Raw genomic sequence first — 21,622 nt, forward strand, 5'->3', positions numbered from 1 at the left:
CTTAATTTAAGGAAGTAAACGTATTAACATGACGTGTTTGGAGTGGGATTTGAAATATGTGACGTGTATCAAACTTTTTCTCTTCAAAATCCTCTCCGATGTAAAACACAGGTACGGCAGCTAGGTTTATTAGAATTCAAAAGTTTTTTAATTGTCCTCCAATGTTTAAAATTTTTTTTCGATCAAGTTGTTTAATGAATATATAATTGTTTTGCCAAATTATGTTTCGAAAACAGGAACTAAAAATAGATCAGGAAATAGATATTTTAGTTCAGAAAACAAAGCCAATCAAATAGGCCTACGTACTTTTTAAATAAAAACACTGGTCAGATGGTTTTTAACTTTGCTTTTTATTTACTTCAATAAATTTCTAATAAAAATCACCACAGGTACTAATCTATATAAATAAAATTAGAGTTTTGTCTGTACATTGCTCAGAATCATCAACTTTTAGATTATTTTTACGTTTTAAACATTCAAGAATCCGAAAAAAGTTTCATCTCAATTCCGTTATTATCTCAATCATCAATTATTATCTCAATTCCGTTGTTGTCTATCTTCCGTCTGTCACGGTCCAAAGGCCATTTTACGCGGCCTTCTCCTGAAAACGAGAGTACCTATCAAGATCCTCGAATCATTTTAATGTATTCACTGGATTGGCGAAAGTGTCTTTAGCTATTAAAATATGGCCTCGCTACTTTGTAAAAAAAACTTACGGACGTTTAAAACCCAATTTTGTGCGATTTTTGTCAAGTTTTCTCACAATGTTTATCACATAATCATCATATGAAATAGCGAACAGCTGTTCGGATCAAGATTATTTTTCTCTAGCTGTCACTGATATGTTTACATTGAATATTGTTTACAAATACCGCAATCATTTCAGATCAAGTTTCAAAAGCAAATCCAAACCAAGTTGGATTAAAACCGTTTTTCCTTACATAACGGATTTAATTAATCGCAAGTGCAATAATGTGTAGGGTAACCGTAAATGAAAATAGAGCTTCTTTGTGTATAGAATTTCTATCGAGTTTTGGGTTTATAACCGGGGAAAAGACTTTGACTCAGTGTTCTATATGCCTGGGAAACTTACATTTTTTACATAAGCGTTACCAATAGCTTACATAAAAGGTTTCAACTCGTTGACGGCACTTCAATGGTGGTTGTGTAAAGTGTTTAGAGACAACTGCAGTGGGTGATTGTAACAGAGGTTTACGGATTATGCTCAAATCGTATTTCTAATGTGTCTTCTCAACGCTATGTGCTGCTCGCTGGACCATACGTCCAACAGACCAATTATCCATCTCTTGGGTTCGTAGGCTTAAACAATTATTCATAAGTTGGTAGCACATATAACTCAGTGTTCCGTACGGACAGGCCAAGAGCACCTTTGATAGTGAAATTTCCAACCTGAATGTTTAATGGCGAGGTTGAGGTATAGTATTTTAACTATATATTGTTTGGTTAGTTAGGTAAGGTTAACCTAACCTAACTAACCAAACGATATATGGAATTAAACAATCGAATAATCAATATTACTAATTTAGTTGTTTGTGCCAACAGATATGGAAGTGTACCCCTCATAGATCTATTACGCATTTTTTTTTACTTGAAACTGTCAGATACTGTATTTGTTTGTATATAATAGTTTGGCTAGCATATCTGAAAATATGCAAACCAATAGTTTTTCTTTATTTAGGAAGGTTTCAACTGACCACTAGAGGATCCCCGTGCGTAGAACGGGCACACAGCTAGTAATTAATATTTAATTAATACATCTTATCTTACTAATATTATAAATGTGAAAGTTTGTGTGTTTGTTTGTTTGTTTGAAGTTCAATCACGCATTAACTACTGGCACAGAAGATATACTGTTTTAAATTTATAAATAATTTGTCATATTGTGCGAATCTTGGTGATTTGAATTTGGTGATTTGCTTTTTTCTGCTGTTTAGGTGCAGTGGTAGAACATTATTATGGATATGGTAGATGTTTTATACTATATTATACCGTAAATTAAAGAAACGACACGACGAGTGTCGTTGTCAATAATGTCGTCTGATTCTGACTGATGTCAGATGTTACACTGAATCGGTCACAGGGATAATAATTAGTTGTAACCTACCACTAGCTTACCTAACTAAGTTTGAGTGTTGCTATTTGCAGTGTGGGATGATTGCACTGGACAGTTTAGCTATCTATTTCAGAAAAATAAAGTTTAAAATAAATCAAATTCTAGGATCTGTTCTTAAGTTGTGGCCGTTTTGAGATGGATGCTTTCAGAGTTCAGTTTAGCCTAGCCTGAACAACTGGATTAGTAGCTTGACTTAGTGGTTCATCCATGTTTAGTTTATAAACACTAATCAATGCCTAATCTAGATTATAGGTGCCTTATTCTACTCTTTTTTAAAACTAATATACATAGGCATAAGCTTTAATTTTTGTATTAAATACTGTGTGCATCATTAAGGTAACTCCGTTAGGTTGCTTTTTATAAATAAATAATTTCATAAATCACTGATACCCTATATCATCTAAGTGTGCTCAGTACATAATGACACTCTCTCAAAAAAGTACTAATCCTAACCCAAAAAAATATAGATAGGTAGCTTTAGGCCTACAGAGGATGAGTGTTTATATTTATATCACTTATATTTATATGTCTGTGGTTAGGTTTTGGTTATGTTTGCCTTAAGATGGCTATAAGCTTAGGACTAGATATCAAATAAACTTCTAATTAACTTATAGTGCAGCCTAGCCCTAATTTGTCAGTGTCAATGAAATAGTGCAATATCAAGGACAACCAAACTTGGATATACAACCATGTTTATACCTAAGGTTCCTTTTTGGTACTCACCAACAAGGATCAACCGTAATTATTTTCAGTCAGAAAGTGTCCTGAGTTTCCAGAAAATTGTAACTTATTACATTTTAAAAATTGAGGGTAAATTAAACGTTTCGGTTCTGGTTTTGGAGCGAGTCCAAGTTCTTGCAGTGACTAATACTTCAAAGGAAGGAAGGTGGGAAGATTTTCATACTACTAATAGCCTTCTTTGAATTCAGCGTGAAAAATACTGGGTAATTTCTATAGTTTCGGCCATTTAGGGGAACCAAACAAATTTTTAAAAACTCTTCTATCTCATCATTTCAGTAAACTATGATATTATTATTTGAATAGAAGTTAAATGTCAAGAAAAAAAATACCGCAAATTATTATTTTTGGGATAGCATTACATTGACCAAGGAATACTCTCAAAGTGTAAAGTTTCCCGAACAAAGCTTGGTCCCCAGCTACTTGTCAAACAACGCAATAATGTACGTTATTTCATAAAATTTGTACCTGAGAAATCTACAAATGGAAAATGCATTTCTCGTAAGTGTAAGCAAATCTTAAAATGATAGGATTTGTAATGGTACGATCTTAAAACGAGCAATTCAGTATTCTTATTCAAAACACCAAACACCCGCCACTGGATCAAAATATGCCCGCACGGCGCAATCCGGCACGGTGGGAAGCCCCTCTCGTACAATTTAAATTACGTACATAAGCCAAAAATAAAAAAAATATGATTTAGAACATTTCACTTTTTGTATACAGAATCCACTGTTTTTATACTAACCTGACCAAAAAATAAAATAAAGTAGTAGCCGACAAAAAAAGTTCCGTGGAAATTTGCTATGTCACGTTTCATAAAACATTAAAAATAATCGACTTTATTTGAATATTTAAAATGAAAAGTACCGGGGGACCGAGCCGTGGCTCAGTATGTATATTTCGATTGTAAAAGCAATATAAAGGAAACTCGTGTTTTCTTTATAACTAATTTCGGCTTTTATTGTTTAAGTTTCAGTGGAATTTTAATTTACTATGATGTAACTTTAAATGGACAATGCAACACATTAATTTATTTTAATCTTACACATTTCTGTTATTGTAAATAAATCATAGAAATAAAAAAAATAAAAGTAGTATTTTTTTAAATACGTTCCTAATGAATGAATTAATATGCTATCACAGGTTAATACAGTAGCAATCAACTACACAGCATTAAAACAGCACAGTGTATGTAAGGGGTGTGATTTATTTCTTGGTACTAAATTAAGTCATTCTTCAAGTATAAGTAAAACTTCAGCATGGGCATACTCTCTAACGTACTATCATATGATGGATTAGCTGAAGGCAGATAAGTCCGATTCAAGCTTATATTGCTTACTATAAAGATTGTTGTAATACAATTAACTTTAACTAGTGGTCGTCCAGTGGTCGAAAACTCGACCAAAAATATGTAATGTACAGGTTTAAAATGATTTAGGCCTAAAACTTTTTTCCCCGTGTGAGTAACTAAGGACTTCTGGATAGTTTAAATATGATATTTATATGTTTCTTACTCAGGAACAATGCCGTTCCGGGACACTATATAAATGGACGTTAACGTGATTATAAATTTGCATTTTACATAGTCAAAATACAATAGGTATTGCGCAACCGTGATATGTTAAGTCATTAACCTTGGTTTACTAATAAAAACTACACCGTATGCTTACTCAAACAAAACAAAACTTGCTTACTGTACAGCAATAAATCACGTAAAGAACAAAACAAAATGAAAATGTAGACTAGAAGACTACTGATACCGTAGTCATCCTAGGCTACTACTACATGATGTTTCAGAACAGAAGTATGGGGATAAAAATATTAAATAACTGTATAAATAATAATAATAAAAAAATAATAATAATAAATTTAAAAATATTAAATTTAATATTTAATATAAAATATTAAATATTAAATATTAAATAACTTAAATAATTAATAAATAAAGTGCACGGGAAGCCATACCTGACTGGCTTATGGGAGAGCTGACTGGCTTTCGGGCGGGTGACTGCCACACCGAGTAAATTACCAGCGCACTGACTGCCAAACCGGGTGGGCACAAAAGTATATATATATATATATATATATAAATCTATATACAGGGTGTTCATTTGAACACTTTCCATATCTATTGTGTCCAAAGGTAAGGCTTTTAACTCTTGTTAGTTCTCATTTCCCCCTAATTTGGACATGCCAAATCCAATCAAATTATTTTCAATTTTGAAAAATGCCCCCATAGGGCCTAATTTGGGGGGTAGGGGTGCTTTTTGAGAAATTTTCAAATGTAAACATGGGTTGTATGATACACCAATTCAAAGGTCTAATCACCCTGATGATTTTGGTGCAAAAAAAATTTATTATCTTTAACTGTATTTACAGGTTAGGTCAAAACGTTTTAAAAAAGGACTTTGAAGTTGATTCTTTAGGATGCACCATACTACGGAGAAGATTGTATTCTTTCAAACTGTTCATCTACGGTCCTCAATTGTCCATCTAACTCACGTGATCGTCCAGACGCTAGCACAGTTACCCGTTACGGAAGGTCCATCAAGATACCGAGGCGGTACCATAAATAAAACATGTAGTAGATTTCTCATCCTTATGGAACAGCTGAAGACAATTTTATTGTTAGTTCATGTACGGTTTATGTAGAGGTTGTGTTTTGTTTACAATTTGTTTCCCGTTATTACAGCCAATTAAAACCTCGTTTAACCAAATAATACGATCTAATCATAAACAATAACTTGTCCCCTAGTTATATAACCAAACAGTAAAGCACAAATCAAGAAATTAACCCTAAAATAATGGAAACAAAGTTTCATCGACACTAGCGCCTTTGTGTTACGGACATGAACTAGACATGAAAAACGTGCTTCAAAATTTACAATGGGATGAGAAGTCTACTTGTGTTGGTTAGTCTATGGCGGTACCGAGCTTCATGAAGATGTAGACATCTTGAGGCGGGATTTTGTATTAAGTCTGTTCTTTTAGTCATATGATTTATTTGTGTTAAAATATCTTTTGTTGACAGATGATTTTTGTAAACATGTTTTTGTAAACATTGGTTTAGTTTGGAAATAGAGTTTGTTGAAACAAGATGTGTGTTTAATATTCTTAAATTAGAAATAGAACATGGTACCTTATTACCCTAACTACTGAATGGAAAAGGGCCAAATTTCTTTCCAAGCTTATTCTTGAGCTACTCTTTAAGATAAGTTGTAGTAAGGGCATTTTACATGTTATTTTCTAATTTTAAAAAATATCTCAAATTTGAAGAATAAAAGAAAGCTGAAAACTCAAAATTCTTAAATAGCAAGGTATAACAAATTTCATACCACGTGAAAGGTCCTTTTTTAACAAACATTTTATGTATTTAAGTTTTCTTTCTATCTCTTACCGTTTAAAAATTGCAGTAGAAAAACATAATTTTCTATGCTGAAATTGTAACTAGTCTATTCTATATATAATTCAGTTTTAAAAATCTTTGTACAACTAAATCTAGAGTTCTACTGGACCGATTTTATTAATTAATGGGTCGTTGGAAAGCTTAAGTCGTGTAGATTTGCAAATAATTATGAAAGTTTTTTTTTGTTATGATTTATGGTGATAAATTAAAGAAAACGTGTTTTCCATAAGAAATACATTGAAAACGGTGTTTTTCACACTTTTTATTTTGGCGCGACTTTTAGCTGCCATTTTTTTATATTTCCAAGAAGTGCATGGTATCAATTTGTAGGAAATTTTATTCTCTTTCAGAATATCACCTTCCACTTTAGTTGATTTCCTCACCATTTAAAAGTTATTTTCAAAAAAGCTAAGCAACCTCCGAATTTATAGTAATGAGAAAATATTGAGTTTGGGATATTTTTGTTAAACTTTGTACAACTAAATCTAGACTTCTGCTGGACCGATTTTGTTAACTAATGGGTCATTAGAAAGCCTAACCCATGTATATTTGCAAATAATTATAAAATCGTGATTTTATTAAATATTTGTGGTGAAAAATTAAAAATAACAAAAATACATTAAAAACTGGGTTTTTCAAGTTTCTGTTTTCAAGATTCTATTTGTAGCCAGCTTTTGGCTGCCTTTATTAAGTATTTTCAAGAATTGCATAGTAGTTATTTGTAGTAAATTGTATTCTCTTTCAGAATATTACATTCATTTTGGTCGATTTCCCCTCCATTTAAAAGATATTGGCAATAATCTAAGTGATCTCCAAATTTATAGTGGTGAGAAAATACTGAATTAGATATATTTTTGTTAAACTTTGTACAACTAAATCTAGACTTCTACCGGACCGATTTGGTTACTTAATAGGTCGTTGGAAAGCCTAATTTGTGTAGATTTGCAAATAATTATAAAAGTTTGATTTTATTAGTTATTTAAGGTAAAAAAATAAAAAATAAAAATAATACATTTAAAACTCCTTTTATTCCAGGTTTATATTTTCAATTTTATATTTGTAGCCAACTTTAGGCTGCCTTTATTGAGTATATTCGAGAAATTCTTAATAGTAATTTGTAGGAAATTTTATTCTCTTTCAGAATATGACCTTCCTTTTTGGTCGATTTCCTCGCCGTTTCAAAGTTATTTGCAAAAACGTTAAGCAGCCTCCAGGTTTATAGTAGTGAGAAAATACTGAATTAAAGATGTTGTTGTTAAATTTTGTACAATTAAATCTACAGTTCTACTGAACCGATTTTATTAATTAATAGGTCATTGGATAGCCTAATTTGTGAATATTTGCAAATAATTATGAATGTACTGTTGAGGTTGCAAGCAAGATCATTTGGCTATAAATCGATGATAAATAACTCCATTTTTTGAACAATTTGTGTTGGTCGTGATTTAGCTGCGTGCTTTAATGAAATGGAAGCTGGTATTTCAATGAGGGTTCTTAGGTCAAAAAAATAGAATAACGTAATTAGAATTAAGTAAATGTATCTAAAACTAAATTCCAAATCCAAGATATAATCAAATTTATATTTTCTGATTGAGCCAGGGGCGTCGCCATGGGGGGGGTAGGGGGGGGAGCCTCCCCCCCCTAGAATCTGGGAAAGAGAAAAGTTGGGAATTTCCTTGCCACGAGTTGGGACAGTTGGGAAGTCAGATACAAGAAAAATATATTTTTAAACTAAACAAAATTTAAATATTTGCAAAAATCCATCAAAGATAAAAATTTCTTTGACTTGGACAAATAAACTTTGATTTAATTTAACTTTGATTAAACAAGGCTAAACCATGGCTAAACACGCCTTATTTTAAGAAATCAATAATCAATTATCGGTATAGCTTGTTGGAATTTCGTTTACAAGTAATTTTGTTCCTTATTGGACGTATGTTGGCTACCTTGATCCTGTCCTGTGTTGATGATTGTGAATGATTCGTCTGCGAGACTGCGAGTTTGAATTTTGAAAGTGCAAGCAATGTAGCTGTTCTGTTCAATTATGTTGTTTGTTAGTGTTTACAAGAAATTCAAAAATATTTTTCACGTCAGTCAAATGAAATATATTTTATACCTCTTTTTGTGGTATTTGGAGCAGGCTAACTGACCAGAGTACTTGCTAATAAGCAGATTAAAATAACATTAAAGATAGGTTTTGTGTATCGGTATTACCTTTAAAACTCTTATTTTTTTAATAACCTAAATTGAATATTTATTCTCTACACAAGTTATTTATCATTCCTAAGGATTTACAAAAATGTATCAACTAATCACTCTGAAACAGATCTACGTGGACAAAACATAACCTAAAATTTGATGTTTGACTTTCACTCTAAGTTTGATTTTTGTCCAAGTTCTAATTTGATGAAGATGAAGGTTAACATTTTTATTGTATGTATAAGTTTATTATCAACCAAGTTGAACGTTTTTATTTTATACGAGTCTTATTTTAGGTTTATTCTTTTCTAGACTAGAATAATATTATTCACAACACTTATATTAATATTTCATCATTACAAACTTGTTTAGGCCTACCCTAGTTGTAAGTTTTATGAAAGTTAAAATGTTGATCTTAACTTCTAAAAGTATTTTAACTTCATTATTTTGTAATAAAATATTTTTTCTATACTAATTTGTACTCTGAGGCTTATTTTATATCCCTAAAATTTTACACTGCTACGTCTGCTACCACAATGGTTTGTAAAGTTTTTTGGATTTGAAACATTACTAATTGTTCAAGTTTTTTGAAGTCATAAAATTTAATTTTGAATTGGTAGAAGTTTTAGAAATTGAGTAATTTTGTAAATAATATATACAATATAATATATAATATGTAAAACTAGCTATGTTTTGTTAATGCAAGTTTATAAATACTGAATTGAATGTTACTGCAGTGTAGTATAATAATTTGTAGATTTTTAAAAATAGTACAGAAATTGATTTCTAAAAAAAAAAAAAATAGTTGGGAAATCTATGTTAAGCAGTTGGGAAATTTGAAGCTTCTCCCCCCCCTGGAATTTTACCAAGCAACGCCACTGGATTGAGCGATACAGTATCTTGAACTTAACTGATTAAAACTATCAATATCTCAAGTGAAAGCCTTTGAAGTATTTTAAGACCAAGACGTATGAAATAACTTAAATAAAAATAGAGTTACGTATCATTGATTGCAGATAGGTTACTAAAACTATTGTATTTATTGTTGATTCGTGATTCAGCAGTGTGCTTTAGGTAGTCCGATCTTAATAATCAATAGCTCAAATGAAAGCTGGTATTTCACTTAAGATGTTTAGACCAAAATGTATAATGTAATTAGAACTGCTGGAATACATCTTTAATTGAAGAGAAAACAAATTCTTTCGTCTATTAATACATTAGATAAATTAATGATGACGCTTGATGACAAATATGTGCTTGCATAGCATTATTTTAAGACCAAAATTATGAAAATCGGGCAGGTAGAAGAGCCCTCCTGTAAACCATCGCCCGCTTGCGAAACATTGAACTCGGAAAAACCAAAATTTAACTCCCATAAGAAATGTACAGGGAGGCAGTTTGTGCATAGCTCGAATTATACGTCAAAATGAATGCCGATGCTTGATGGTAAATCTGCGCAACGTCCATACCTTTAGTTTAAGGCCAATATTGTGAAAATCGGTCGGGTAGAAGAGCTAAACCGCCTGGGAAAAGAAAAACCAATCATTTTTATAGATGGCAATAATTGGTTTACCAGTATGCATAATCTAATCATACGAAACATGTGTTAATAATTCAACAGCTTATTGGTATATTGTTATCTAATTAATTTTTCTTTGATTAAATGTTGTTGTTAACAATTTTTATTTGTGTTTAAAGTGTGTTCCTTATGATAAATGTGTGATTCTAATGTTATGTGCTTAAACTGTACCATTAATATAAGTGAGTAAAGTGGTGTATGGATTTCATAACCATTACTTTACTAGAGAACGTTGTATTTAACCACAATGGGCACTGTTGCTAGTTTTATAATAAAACAGCCAAAATTCGTCTCTAGACACATTAAATGGTGCATTAACTGAAGTAAACAATTCATAATTATTGATAGACAGATAGAAAAACAAGTTACTACGTTTTACTTTTCGAAAAACAAGTCTTATACCTGATGAGAAAACCCCAAACGTGGGCCGCTTTCTGTAGTACCATTGACTTGTCAATGGTAGTACCTACTAATTTCAAAAGTACTATTTTCAGTAGTACCTAATCAAATATGGTGTATACACTTAAAAAAATAGACTCTTTTACTTATTGGGCAGAACAAAAGTGTTCCAGGAAAACTTCAAAGTCTTTAACAATAAATATCCAGGTAAGACCTCTTGAGTCATATAGCTGTAAATGATTTAGTTAGGAAGTTTTCTGAAACTGGCTCAGTTACCAATGAGAAAAGAACAGGATGAAGGGTCCAAGATGAACTGACACAAGAAAAATTAGTTGATCAATTTGTTGAATACTACTACATCGTTGAGCAAAGTGCAATGTGTTTTATTAGAAAACTAGTTAAAATTTTACCATAGAAAATTATGTTTTTCTACTGCAATTTTTAAACGGTAAGAGATACAAAGAAAACTTAAATACGTAAAATGTTTGTTAAAAAAGGACTTTTCACAAGTTGTTATACCTTGCTATTTAAGAATTTTGAGTTTTCAACTTTCTTTTATTCTTCAAATTTGAGATTTTTTAAAATTAAAAAATACAGTAGACCCCCCCTTAACCGACCCTAATGGGACCGGACCTAGGTCGGATGATTCAAAAGGTCGGATAAAACGGGCAATCCCTAAAATCATAACATAATAAAGTGCTATTCATTTGGAATTATATAATCATTATTTTGAAGTCATACTTGCATTATTTATAAAATAAACTACTCTTATCTCCTTTTTCATATTGATAGAAATGTCACAAATAAACACAAAACACGGTTAAATCAAATAGGCCTACTTTCAGTAGAATATATTATAATACTAGGCAAGAGTCAATAAAATTCCTATTTCAATAACTTTACTACTGTAATGTAATAATTAATGCTTTCCAAATACATCGTAATACAGTACAGAACCTTTTGTCGTCATTAAAGATACAAGCGACCATTTTGTTACAAGACAGGACGTTTATTTATAGCCTCTCACTGGAGGCTCGAGGCAAAAAAACTATCTTGACCTTGGAGTTGTTAACACCCCTTTCCTGCCCTCCCTACAAGTTGTGTTGTTTGTTTACTCCGGCGATAAGATAATCAGTAATCAGTTCTCAAAATCGTAACGCACTTTATGATGTTATAAATTTGCCGCACAGATAACAAATCAGATCAGATGTGCTCGAGCTACGTACGATGATGACAAACTGACAATAGGCTATGCTATATTTTTTGTGATCTTCACAAGATAACTTATTGTTAGTCATATCCTGTGGAGATAAGCGTATGGTTCAGTTCTCATTGCCCAGCGTGGGAGCGGAAATGCCGAGATTCCTAGAAAGCGGCGGTTAAACCGAGCTGCTCTCAAAGCAAGGTCGGTTAAAACAAACTGTATTATTTTACGATCAAAGGCGGATAATCCGATTATCGGTTAATACGAGGTCGGTTAAGAGGGGGTCTACTGTAACATGGAAAATGCCCTTACTACAACTTATCTTAAAGAGTAGCTCAAGAATAAGCTTGGAAAGAAATTTGGCCCTCTTCCATTCAGTAGTTAGGGTAATGAGGTACTTAACTTCAAAGTCCTTTTTTAAAACATTTTGACCTACCCTGTAAATAATGTTAAAGATAATTAAATTTTTTTGCACCAAAATCATCGGGGTAATTAGACCTTTAAATTGATGTATCATACAACCCATGTTTACATTTGAAAATTTCTCAAAAAGCAAACCTACCCCCCAAATTGGGCCCTTTGGGGGCATTTTTAAAAATTGAAAATAATTTTATTGGATTTGGCATGTCCAAATTAGGGGGAAATGAGAACTAACAAGTGTTAAAAGCCTTACCTTTGCACACAACAGATATGGAAAGTTTTCAAATGAACACCCTGTATATATATTACATACATATATACAAATTTTAACGAATGGTGTTTTTAGCCTCTGGGGACATCAAAATGAAAAAGTAAATCGGTCCCGGGTCTAGATCTTACCGTGCCACCTACGGTAATAGCTACTTCCCTATAGGGAAATTCGCTAAAAATTTCAAATAGAAATTTGAGAAAATAACAATAGGCAATAGGCTATTTTAGCCTATGATAAAAGTATGTCAATCTATTAAATTCAGCTTAGTGTATGAGTTAATTATAACCAAAGAGTTAAACTAACCTAATAAATTAATTCTTTCTCATCCTTTCACTCATATTTGGGTTAAAATACGCACATAGTGGCGTCCCCATTTTAAATAATTGATTGATTGACTTTAATACTTTACTTTGAAATGGTGGCTATACCAAAGTAGGTACATTTTAAGCCAAGAATTAATGGAGATGAGTGTAGGATGAGTGGCCCAACCTTTTAGTTTTCAAGGGGACTGAGGCCGATATATTCCTTAGACACAGATGTTAATTTTAACTAATAGCCAATACAGAAAAGGCAACCAAGGGGGTTAATAGGGGAATTCGAACCACGTCTTTGCCTTGTAATTAACGAATTAGTCTAATTATCAGAGTAACATACCAATTATCAGGATAACATGTGTGATAAATTAAATGTAAAATTTTTAACCTCCTTGATGTAAACATTCTGATAGACGGATGGAAAATAAGGTTTTTTATTTGATTTCAAAACTATTTACAAACACTAATATTGATATAATGATGTAGTGATGCACGACTGAAATACTTAACACACCCTTTTATAACCAACCCAAACCGGTAATTTAATATTTTAATTTTTAATTCAATATTTTTTCATAATTTATTTACCACTCTTTTTATGATTAATCTGTTTGATCATTGTATCGGTGTTCCAAAAATAACTCTGGGGGGGGGAGGGCTTTTGATTATGTTGTATCGGTGGTCTAAAAAAAACTCATAAGAGGGGGGCCCAAAAAATAGGTTTGCAGGGGGGCCCGTAAAAATTTGTTACGCCACTGGCTCACATTCCCGATTAACATATAGGCATATTCTTATTTCAAAAATCCTTTAGGGCTCCGCCCCAGTGGCTCTGCAGTTCCCCATGTTAACCTTATGAGTATTCATATTTAAAGGGAATTAAAGAATTTAGCCAGCTGATTCAACTAAAAGAGTTGGTTCTATGATATGCAAAAGCATTTCAAAGTTATAAGATTTACCTACAGGGTGCATCACTATTATTTTTTCATTATTTATGAAAACAGCTTATTTGAAATAAGCAGAAACAGTGGCGCGGTGCGGGGGGGCCCGCAAGCTAGGGGGGCCCGTGAGCATTGACCGGGATTTCGGTAACTTAAATTTTACCGGCACACGGGCCCGCAATAGTGTGACAGGCTCAGCCACACAGGTCCCCTATCATAAAAATATTTATATGAGGATTCAAATACGTTTTTTATGATGAAAATTTGTTCAAACCTATAGTTCAAGTAGTTTACAACAACTAAACTAACACTATTACTTGACCGATCGATATAGATTATCTACCAACCTAAGTAAAAGAATTGTCATCAGTCATGCGGTTGCATTAACTTTCCTCGTGGATTGTGTGAAGGTGCAGTCAAAATTGGTTGCATAATAATATAGGGCCGTATTTATAACCAATGTGGCCTCTGGCCTAGGAAGATAAAACATTAATGTTAATCCTCCTAACCCCCAGCGGGTGACACCATAGAGGATCCTCTATGCTGCTTCGACTAAATAAACTTGACAATTTAGTTACGACCAAATCGGCAAATTACCCTAGGTGGCTAGGGCACTAGCTAATAAATAATTCTATTCTTTCATTGATGCTAAAGAAGGATTTTTATTTCATTTCATGTCTTACTATTAGGAGGCTGCCCTTTAGATTTTTTTACTTCGCACTTTAGATGTGTTTAAACATCGAGTCAGGTAAAAAATCTTACTTACAGAAGGGCCTCAGGCCAAATCAGATCGGTTCAAAATCGGGTTGCTTTGGAAACGGTTGATTTTTATAATAGGCCTATATAATGTTGATTTTCGAGCCTAGCAGAGCCTGGACTACAAGCTTGAGAGATCAAGCACAAAGTCAGAAAATCAAGCTCGAGCCGATTTTCTCAGTATTCAATACAATAATGCACAATTAAAAGTAAAAGCTCTTATATTCGTGAGGATCAAGCTCACGTTATTGAAAGATTAGGCCTACGCTTTTGCCGCAATTGCGGATATCGACGAGAACATTTCCCCGCGGGTGACGATGACGATGTCTCTGCGGCGGCAGATGTTCAATATTTTGCCGCGATTGCGGAAGACGATAATGACGTTTCTTTTTTAGTGATAGGAGAGATATATCTAGGATTTAGCCGCGATTACGGAAAAATGACCGTCACTACTGACGGGTCGCGGGGAGATATTAGGCCGTGATTATAGATTGAGCCATGAACGCGGGAGACGATGATGCTGCTATCTAATGAATGATGCCATAGGTTTGGTTGCATTTGCAATCACGGTAAACTATGATAATGTTTCTTCCATGACTTATAACTACAGGAAGTATTTATGATTTTGCCTCGATCATGGAAGCCGATAATGACGCCTCTGGAGATGCCTTGTCAAGTTGCAAAATTACAAGTTTAGGCGGTAATACATGGGAAATGGTTTTAAAGATCATTGGGAGAGGGGGGCCCGGCGAACAAACTTGCGGGGGGGCCCGCGGGTTCTTATCGTCGCCACTGAGCAGAAATGCCACAGACCTAGTTGTCTTGGTGGGTTACCGATGCAGAAAAGGAGGTCTGTATAAGCTGAAGGTTCAAAATGTAAAACCAAGCGAGCCTATCCAAGTAAACTTACTAAGCAATAATGACAATCTTCTACAGGTGTAGGCCTATCATGAGCAGATGGGGCATCAAAACACGAAACATGTGAAAGCGACCATTGAGAGAGAGCTGGGAATAAAACTAACAGGAGATAAAGAGTTATGTGAAGGCTGCGTCTATGGAAAGAGTCACAGGTTGAAATTTGGCACTAGAGAACGAGCCACAACACCTGGGGAACGAATTCATACGGATGTGTGCGGACCTTTCCAGTCTTCAATGTCAGGCTACAAGTACTATGTTTTGTTTAAAGATGACTATTCCAGGTATCAAAATGTTCACTTCATGAAGGAGAAATCGGAAGTTTCTGAAAAACTGAAACTATTTCTGGCAGCAGCTAAAACTACTGGACATGTAGTTAAAGAAATGGTGAGTGACAATGGCGGAGAGTTTGATAACGGCGTAGTTAAGAGCATGTTGCAGAACAGAGGAATCAAGCACACCCTGACGATGCCCTACACACCGGAGCAGAACGGTTGCAGTGAGAAAGAAAATCTAACAATCGTGGAAACAGCTTGTGCTGTGATGCACTGCCATGAGTCCCTTCCACAAGGCTTATGGGCAGAGCTGATCAACTGTGCTGCTTACATCCTCAATCGCACCGGCCCTTCTTCAGAAGCTGACAAAACCCCGTACCGTACGAACTATGGCTTGGAAAAAGACCCAGTATCAAGCATCTAAGGATAATCGGAAGCGTCTGTTATCCGCATGTACCAAAACAAAAGAAGAAAAGATGCAGAAGAAAGCACAGAAAGGAATACTCGTTGGGTACGATGAATGTGGCTATCGTATCTGGGTCAAAGAAACTAACACACTGGTGAGATCGAGAGATGTGATTTTCAACAAAGAGCCCTTATTACAGAGAAAAGAATATCGAATCCCTTTGCCAAGTGAAACAAGTCAAGAAAACGACTGCCGAGGCTTAGAATACGACGTTGAAGATAACGTGGGGCAAGAACCGGAAGAAAATGAAGACGAGGAGGATGCTGACCTACCTGAGAGATCGAACATTTATGATCTACGAAACAGATCAGAAATCAATGTTCCGAAGAGGTTCGACGACTACATCATGACTGCAGTTACTAATGTTCAAGAACTGAATTAGCCTGAGTCATACACGGAGGCAATGAGAAGTGAAAAGGCTTCCTACCGGAAAGAAACGATGGAAAGTGAAATGAAGTCGCACAAGGAAAACCAAACTTGGACCCTGGAGAAACTGCCTGCAGGAAAGAAATGTATAACATGCAAGTGGTTATACTACAAAGTAAAAACTAATCCTGACGGCTCAGTTGTCAGGTTTAAAGCAAGGTTGGTGGTTAGAGGTTTCTCGCAGAACAAAGGAGTGGACTTCAACCAGACTTTCAGCCCAGTAGCAAGACTCAGCACAATCAGGTCTCTACTGAGTGTAGCAGCTGTGGAACATTTGAGTTTAACACAATTTGATGTATCAACCGCATTCTTATACGGCCAAGTCGATGAAGTTATTTACATGACGCAGCCTGAAGGATACAAGGATGGTACAGATCGTGTGTGCAGGCTGAACAAGAGTCTCTACGGTTTGAAACAGGCACCTCGCTGTTGGAGTACCAGATTCAACAAATTCATGGAACTTGAAGGATTCAAGAAAGTAATGCTGATCCGTGTCTGTTCATAAAAGAAGATGGAAAAAGTAAACTGATTGTAGCGCTGTACGTAGATGACGGGCTTATAGCGACAAACAACACGGGAATGCTTCAGAACTTCATGGATCATCTGACGAAGGAGTTCAAAATCACATCCAAACCAGCATCTTTCTATTTAGGCCTAGAAATAGAACAGAAAAGTGACGGAAATGTTAGAATATCGCAGAAAACGTATACAAAGAAAATTCTTGAACGCTTTCAGATGAGTGACTGTAAACCAGCTCCAACACCCATCGTGAAAGAGAACGAAACGCAACCAGCAGGGAAAGCAGAGAGCTCAAGAGACAAGTTTTCATACACTGAAGCTGTAGGTGCTGTGATGTACCTGATGACAGCAACAAGGCCAGACATAGCCTATGCTGTGAGTAAAGCATCGCGTAATCTTGAAAACTCGTCTCACGAAGACTTCATAAGGGTGAAGAGGATACTGTGATACCTGAAAGGAACGATCGACTACAGAATAGAATACCAGTCCAAAGAAAACAACCATGTTTTGGAGTGCTTCAGCGATGCTGACCATGCTGGAGACTCATCGACCGGACATTCTACAACAGGAGTAGTCTGCAGTTTTGGAGGAGGAGTAATCGCCTGGCTTAGTCAGAAACAATCGAATGTGGCAATCTCAAGCACTGAAGCCGAAATTGTTGCAGCCAGTGAAGCCTGTCGTGAAATCGTTTGGCTGAAACGACTTTTGGAAGAGATAACTACACTGAAAAGTGTGCCAGTTCTCAACATCGACAACGAAGCAACAACACGGTTAGCTGAAAACCCTGAAAACCACAGAAGAACAAAGCAGGGTGAAGTGGGGTAAGTGTAACCACACTTTGGCATAGCTCAGCTTTGACCTCAAATTGCCATCTTGTTATACATGATATAGTTCTCAAAATTTTCATGCATAAACTTTGACTAATGGGCTTTAAAACATAATATGCATTGTAATTAAAAAATAAAATCTTTTTTTGGTAAAAAAATGACTAAAAATTTTGCGTTTTGTGGTTACACTTGCCCCAGGGTTCGGGGCAAGTGTAACCCCTGCCTGTTAAAAATATATAAAACATTGAAAAAGAGACATGGGGCAAGTGGCCAGATTCCAAATCTTTTGCTGATTCCAAAACTTTTTAACTTATTAAAATATCTTAATTTTTACTCAAGTTACGAACTTTTTCGTGAACCTCTTCTCGCGTTTTGTGAAAAACACAAAACATGCAATTACGGAAAGATTACTGTTAAAACATAAAAAACACAACATTAAATGGTACTTATATAGTTTTTAATGTTGTTTAACATGTGTAGAATAAATCTCACAGTAATATTGTTTTTTTTATTTACATTTGGGCAAGACAATCCTAAATTATAAAATGGGGTAAGTTTAACGTAAAAGTTATATAGCCTCATCACTTAAGCAGTTCACTCACAAACAATTATGTTTTTCTTCTCAGACCAACTTAAAACTCAGTAAAAATATGTGTAAAATTTTACCTTATCTTTTAAATTCCTATAATTTTATATTTAGGCCTACAACAAAGTTTTTTTTTTCTTTACTGGATATTATATGAATTACACCCTGGTTACACTTGCCCCAAATCCAAAAAGCCACTTGCCCCGACTGCAAAATTTCAGGGGTAAGTGTAACCACGCTTGTAAAATCTAAACAATAGGAAATAGCACAGATCTGAAATTATATTCAGATTCTACATGCAAAAATTAGTTTGTAAACCAAAAACTGTCAAATTTACATTAAAAATGTGAGTATGAAAAATTGTTAAAGTTTGAGGTCGGCACTTGCCGATGGAGTGGAAATGTAAGCCTTTTTTTTTAAACATTCTAAAACTATTACTTGCACATATTTTATATGCATTCAAGGCTAAATATAACAAAGGAAGGTCCAAATAACAGGATATGATAGTATTTAGGTCCAAAATTATCTTATCAGTTGAGTGATAAGCCATGGTTACACTAGCCCCCCAGTTAGGCCTACTCTTACCCCACTTCACCCCATATCAAAATTAGACATTTCTTCATCAGGGAGCTTGTAGTGGAAGGGCAAGTCAAGGTTAATCATGTACCAGCTGAGTTCCAACTGGCAGACTGTATGACCAAGCCTCTCCACAAGCCAAGACTAAAGACTTTGTGGCAAGCTATGGGACTTAACTAGTGACTTTAAAAATTCTTTAAATGAGGGAAAGTGTTAAGATATGTAATTATCTGTCATTTCAATAATTTTGCTTTATGTTTTTTTTACAGCTGTGCTATTATTACTAATGCAGCTTTGTCATATAAACAAATAATATGAGTTTGTTCGATGTGAACATAACAAAAATGTCTAAATACAATTATTCTTTCCTGTATCAACAGTAGTTATTTTCTTTAATTTCAACAATATTTTACCAACTTATTGATAATAGTAGGCCTACTAAGTAATTGTGGAAATTGGAAATTTTTCAATTAAGTTAATTTATTTTTGGAAAAAAAGTTAAATTAAAATTTTACTTTATAAGTTTAAGTTATTTTGACAAAAACTTTTTTCATATGACCCATATTGTGTTGTATATTAACAGAAATAGCATAGAAAATACTGCAAAATGGCGCCTTTCCCAGCTCTCTATCTCATTTAGGACAGCTGTTAGAGCGATTTCAAACAAACATGGCTACCGATTTTTCACGTTTTTACGAAAGGTAACATAGCCATATTATTAAAACCGTTTGACAAAAAAAAAATTAATTTGGTATTTTTCTTAGTTTTAGTAAGTTACCCTCAGTGAGCACCAAATTTCAGCAAAATCTGAGATGGTGAGGTAAAATTGTTATCATAAGTGTGTTGATTTGACATGGAATGACCCCTCTTTCGTTAATACGACAAAGTTTTATAGTAAAATAACCAATAAAATCCATAATTAACTATCAACTCAATGTGAGATTAATAACCGACCTTGCTCTCATCTTAAATCTACACTGATAGACTGAGTAAGTTTAAAACGAGTCCGAACCAAGTCTGTCTGACTTCTGACTCGAGTAAAGACAAGATTCATTTCCAGAATTCACAGCAGAGCTTCAGTGCTATACAGGTCAGAATCGAGTCCAGTAATCACGTAGTTGCGGTATCAAGTCGAATTGACTCGAGTCAGGAGGGTACTCGACTCATCACATCACTACAAACCAGTTTCATTACCGTAAAGTTGTAACAGTTGTCATCAGCTGATCCATAACCCAAAGTTTATCTTTCACATATGCTACTTAGACCTGACTTCCCTAAATGAGTTATTGAGTTATTAAGTTATACTGTAACTTAATTTAGGTTAAAAAAGAGAGTAGGCTGACTCATGTTTTTTTTTTTATGAGGAAATTACGGGTACAGTTTCTTAACTGGGCGATTGAAACTAACTTATCGATTCGATTAACTTAGTAGGCCTTCATGCAATTTTTTCACCATCAGCAAGTTTGGTTGGCTAGGTTAGGTTATGATAAATTAATTTTATAATAGATATTTTCAAAAATATTGATTATTAATCAATATTCCCAATTCGATAGTTTTAATCCATATTATTTTTTGAATTAGTTACCGCCTTTGGTCTTGCAGGATGAAGTTATAATTCTCTAATATATTTCACCACATGTGTGGCATCTTCAGGGAGTCTTGAAGTTCTATTTAGGCCTACATATTTACACAGTTTATACACGTATCACAAGATTGGCACGTTTACGTCACGGCGGGGCTTCGCGAAAGCCCGCGCTCGCGTTTGCGAAGCCGCCGTGACGTAAACGTGCCGATCTTGTGGTACGTGTATAAACTGTGTAAATATGTAAATAGAACTTCAAGACTCCCTGAAGATGCCACACATGTGGTGAAATATATTGGAGAATTATAACTTCATCCTGCAAGACCAAAGGCTTAAGTTAAGTTAGGCTAAGGTAACTAATTCAAAAAATAAATAGGCTATTCTAGTTCTTGCCACTGGGAAAATACATAATATCATCAATCCATATTAGCAAGCCTAGCCCAGTTAAGAAACTTTACCCGAATTTACTTCTAGACGGATCTAAGTAACTTATATTTATAATCGGCCTAATTGCTATCAATGTCTTACCAAAAATAACTTAAGTCAAAAAGTGTTACCTATAGGCCTAGACCCTATGCCTAGGTTGGGAGATTAAGAAATTTCGTAAACTCTTAATTTAGGCTGGTAAGTAGAATTAACTTACGTTTTTCTACTGGAGCCTTGCTTAGGCTAGGCCTATTATTTTTCCTAATGAAAGTAATATCTTTGTTTACTCAACTAATCTTTGCTTCAACGATTGTATCCAAACAATCAAAATACTGTACTGCTACTGCTTTCCCTGCTGTCCACTCACTTCCCTAACCTTGCTTCTATTACTATTACAACTTACTTTCATGGATTAGATAAGCAGGTTATTTTGCAATTTGCTGCATGTTTTGTTTGTTTACAAACAGAGAATGAGAATACAGAAATCGTCGAATTAAACCAAAATGGATCGGAAGAAAGAAGAAGAAATTAAGAATATAGAAGGAAGTTGTGTTGTAGTCGAGTACAAAACTTAGCGTTAAGCGGTTGGGTGTGGGGTTATGATGTAGCTTATAATCGGGAATTTGTTCCATTGCTTATAATCTTGAAAATATGGTATAACTT

General features: G+C 34.3%; 1 protein-coding gene across 1 annotated transcript in view; it reads right to left on the reverse strand.

The window, feature by feature from the left end:
• The window catches only part of LOC128987969 (cyclin-J-like), a 56,679-nt gene extending 35,291 nt beyond the window's left edge, over nucleotides 1–21,388 (reverse strand). The window contains exon 1 of the mRNA XM_054409120.1: nucleotides 21,177–21,388. The gene's annotated coding sequence lies outside the window, so the exon portion shown is untranslated. The remainder of the gene's footprint in view (nucleotides 1–21,176) is intronic.
• Between the last annotated feature and the right edge of the window lie 234 nt (nucleotides 21,389–21,622).

Source organism: Macrosteles quadrilineatus, unplaced genomic scaffold (assembly GCF_028750875.1).
Source record: "Macrosteles quadrilineatus isolate MER2022 unplaced genomic scaffold, UCM_ALF_1.0 Scaffold_2__2_contigs__length_208266976, whole genome shotgun sequence".
NCBI lineage: Eukaryota > Metazoa > Arthropoda > Insecta > Hemiptera > Cicadellidae > Macrosteles > Macrosteles quadrilineatus.